This window comes from Scyliorhinus torazame, chromosome 14, assembly GCF_047496885.1.
Source record: "Scyliorhinus torazame isolate Kashiwa2021f chromosome 14, sScyTor2.1, whole genome shotgun sequence".
Lineage (NCBI taxonomy): Eukaryota > Metazoa > Chordata > Chondrichthyes > Carcharhiniformes > Scyliorhinidae > Scyliorhinus > Scyliorhinus torazame.
The window spans coordinates 181,597,635-181,602,036 of NC_092720.1; the positions used below are offsets into that span (position 1 = coordinate 181,597,635).

At 40.7% G+C, this 4,402-nt stretch overlaps 1 pseudogene; it reads right to left on the reverse strand.

Moving 5' to 3' along the window:
* Positions 1–355: 355 nt before the first annotated feature.
* On the reverse strand, positions 356–1,740 carry LOC140389086 (muscarinic acetylcholine receptor M2-like; annotated as a pseudogene).
* Positions 1,741–4,402: the final 2,662 nt, after the last annotated feature.

A 4,402-nucleotide genomic window follows, 5' to 3' on the forward strand; every position in this document is an offset into this window, starting at 1 on the left:
GCTAGCCATTGTTGCCAATTTTGCTATGGCTCTTTGCTGCCACATTCGATCAAATGCGACCTTGGAGGTAAGGGCAGACACTGACACATTTCCTCGTGAGTTCAACCGTTTTGTCCATGTGTGAACGAGAACTATAAAGAGTTCAGAAAGTGAGTGGCACCCCCGGGGTCCACACATTACACATCCATTGAATAGAACACATGTGCGTCCAATATTACGTTTAGTAGACGTCAATTCGACCAACAATGTTCACAACGACAATATTATTTTCATACATTTTTGGATGCACATTATGAAAGTCGCCACTATCAATGTGTGTAAATTGTTCACAATATTTTTCTTGTCATTGTTTCTATCATGCTCTACCAATGTTCTTGTACTGAAACAAGATAATATTCTTGAAGGTTTTCTTGAAGGTGGGATTACACAATGCGTAGCAGGCTGGATTGACAGTACTGTTGATGTGAACGAGCCAGTATCCAATATTGCTGGCTGTGTCGGGGACACAGGTTGAACAAATGGTGCTAATGAGTACCATGACAAAGTATGGGCTCAAGTTGATGATAAATGCGAGGAGAATAGCCAAGATGGTTCGGGTGACTTTCTCCCCACGGGATATAGCTCCCTTCATTTTCATCACTGTGGCTGCTGTGATCTCTCTGGCATTCCCATTCTTGTCATTGATGCCTGATGCTATTTTTGCCGTACGGTCACAGTGGTCGATTTTCTGGCATTTGCCAAGTATCTTTATGATAGAGAGTTCGGATTTGTTCGTCCTGAAACGGCTTTCATCATTCCAAACACTTATTATTCTCCCTTGTATTGCCCCTCCATCCGCCTGGTTCAATTGGACCATATTTCCGGAGGTTGAATTATTGGGGAGATCCTTATCAGCTGCTTGGCAGCAAGTAATAATTGTCATTTCCCCAGTTATTTTGTCATTTTGCTTTTTGACCTGTGTCAACCTATTGGTACCATTTGGTATGCTGTTCTTATTCTGTTCCATTATTTTGCTCGGCCCGAGACTGTGAACAACTGTAAGCTTATTTGATTCAGTCTCCTTTATATCCTCCTTCACACGACTCCTGCTGGCCCGAGATATTTGCACATACAAAATCACCATGATAATAACAGGAAGATAGAACGCAGCAATAGCAGTGACAAAAATGACAACTGGATTTGAGAGGAACTGCACATAACGTTCGCTGTCACCAATAGTTCGCTTTCCGACGATGAACTGCCAGAAGTGAATGGCAGGTACCCAAAGAAAAAATGCCAGCACCCAAGCGGCTGCGATCACCATCCTTGCCACTTTCGTTGTTCTTTTCACGGGAAGCTGAGGGGCTTTGTTACACAGAAGTAGCGGTCAAAGCTGATGATCAGGAGGTTCAGGCCAGAAGCAACATAATCTACAGCAAGCCAGAAATCGCATAACACGGTGCCTATCGTCCAGTAGCCAGGATCAGTGTAAATAGTGTACAGATTCAAAGAGAACAAACCAATAATTAAATCAGCCCAGGCCAAGCTGAAGATAAAGTAGTTGTTAATAGTTTGCAATTGTCTGTTTAGTTTGAAAGAAGCAATGACGAGAATGTTTCCAATAATTGTCATCAGGCTTAAACCTCCTGTCACAATTACAACGAAGACCATTTCGACCGTGGTGTAAGGATACCCACCTTCGGTGTCAAACCCGCCTGTAAGATTGTTGAGAGATTAATTTACCTCTGTTGCGTTTGCCATCACTTCCTTCTGATGTTCAGTTATCACTGGCACGACCTAAATGTAGAACATTAAATAAGATTTCAAATTAATTGAAGTTAAAAGACTACTGGTAACTCATTGAAATTCTATCAGCAAGAACATAAAACACTACCGACTTTTGTAAATGGCAATATCTTTTTTGTGAATGACTCGGTTTTAATTCGGAAGCACCCCATAGACCACATATTATACAATTTATTATGAATTACGTGTTAATTACTTGTGTCGAACTCAAAGCAGATGCGAATGAGCGGTATTACAAACATGTCTCGCAGGCTTTTAAAGACAACAATCCAATACTTCCCGGTGAAACCTCTTTTTGCTTCGAAATACTAAACTGTTAAGGGAAGAATACTTTCACTCCTCTGAATTACTTGAGTTCATGTAGACAGATCACAAACTTATCTTCTGCTGAAAATCCATATCACCGAGAGACGTGATGAAAGAAGAAGGGATGCTCCAGTGTTATTCTTCCCTCACAGAAAGAACAACGTAAAAGGCTAATTAATAATCTAGCTGTTCAATCATATAATTTACAGGACAGCAGGAGGCCATTCGGCCAATCAAGCCTGCACCGGCCCTTGGGAAGAGCACCTAACTCAAGCCCACATGCCCACCCTATCCATGTAACTCAGTAAACCATCGCACTAAGGCTAAAATAACCTTTCGGGATGAGTGACCATAATGTGGTCGAAACTTACAATGTGTTTGAAAGTGCGCAAGTTCAATCTGAAACCAGGGTGTTAAAATTACATGAAGTAAGTTATGAAGGCATGAGGGACAAATTTGGTGAGGTCGATTGGAAAAAGGCGTTATAAGCCATGCCAGTTCAGAGGCAATGATCCTTCTTCAAAAAATTATAACGTAGCTGTCCACACCTATATATTCATTCAAGGTCGAAAACCAAAAGTAAAGTCAGCCATTGATGGATGATGAAGGGAGTTAAGAATTGTACAATAGTAAAGGTAAATTCCGAGAAAATTGTTCAAAATGGTATGGATTAGAAGGTTATTCGAATACAGCAAATGAAGGCCAATAAACTGATGAATAAAGGGAGAACAGAATTGGAATGCCATTTCGTAAAACACATAAGAATGGACTGTAATAACTTCTATAGGTCTGTGAAACCTATTGACAGACTTATCGACGCTGTTTCTACAGCCCTGTGCTGGAAATAATTCCACGAATCACTGCTCTCTCGAAAGGACAATAACGAACCGCGCGTTGGACCTCTAATCTCAGATTTCTAATTTAATTTATATTTCATTGTCTGCTGTGGGATACGAAATGCAGGCTGAGTACATTCCATCGAGTTTCTGGATAACCAGCCGAAAGAACAATATCACTACGCCACGACCTGGCTGCGCCTCCAATGGACTGACAAAATCATGGCATAGGGAAGACAATTCCTGGAAAAAATAGCAGAGAAATGAAGGGCAAACAATATAATAACGGCAAATTGAGAAGGTAACACAGGATGGGGAAAAAACAGGACAGAATGAGAGTAAAATAAAAATGGACAAGCTCGGGTGCCAATAGTTGCATGAAAATAAAATAAAAACTAAGAGTGAAAACCAGAAAGTAAAAGACAAAGGGAGCAACCGCTTATGGAATATAAGGTTGAGCCATTATTGTTAATATGCACAACACAGTAGACAATGCAAGAGCAGAAAATAATGTAATTGATTCACACCAGTTTATGTATGTTTTAATTGAAGTGCAAAAAGCAAAATACAATTTAAAACGAAGTGACGAAAAATTTTCAGAAACAATCTACTTATTGTATTGTAGAACGGGTGCATCAAAATAGAGAGCAAACTTCAAGAATGCATGAAATTTCCACTAGTCTTCAGAAGGTCCTCCAAGAACTCTTACGCCTGCATGAAGTGGTGTAAAACCAGAGCTTTATCAACAATCATTACGGGTCGTGCAGTGCCGCAGTTTACACTATGTGATGGTTATTATGCATTGCTCAGCATTTCGGCATTTGTTTCTTTATTCATGGTATGTGAGTATCGTAGATTTGCCCATCCCCAATTGCTCTTGACCTAGGAGCATTTAGCAACGCATTGATGTGGGTCTAGAGCCACATGTAGTTCAGAACAATTGTCCTGAAATCCATCAAATTGAAACAGTGTTTATTTCAAGTGAGGACACTGACTCGAAAATTAAAGAATGGGATGCATTTCTCTCGAGCTGGCAGTTGCGGCTCCAAAAGCCCGGGAATATCAAAGACCAGAAAGCCAATATAATTCAACATACACCGTACCCGTATATAACAGGGATGATCGGGGGAGGGGATGGGGGTTGATTGGTGCATAGACGCACATCTGGGAAGCTGCAGAGTCAACTGTTTAAGTGACAATGCCCTTAAGTGCAAAGCCAATGCGCAAAATAAAAAAAATTGGAGACTTCATGCGGTTATTCTGGAGTGGCAATCCATATGATGCAGATGCTGAGGTCTGAAGTCAGTATGTCAAGAAGTTCTGATTGTATTTCATGGCGAATAGAATTACTGATAAAGGTTATGCATAGGGATATCCTGCTGTACGTGGATGCAAGTAACATGCATAATCCTATCGGGAACCTTACTGTCCCGGATGCAGTCGCATTTATTTGTAAAACCGGTTAATGCAATCTG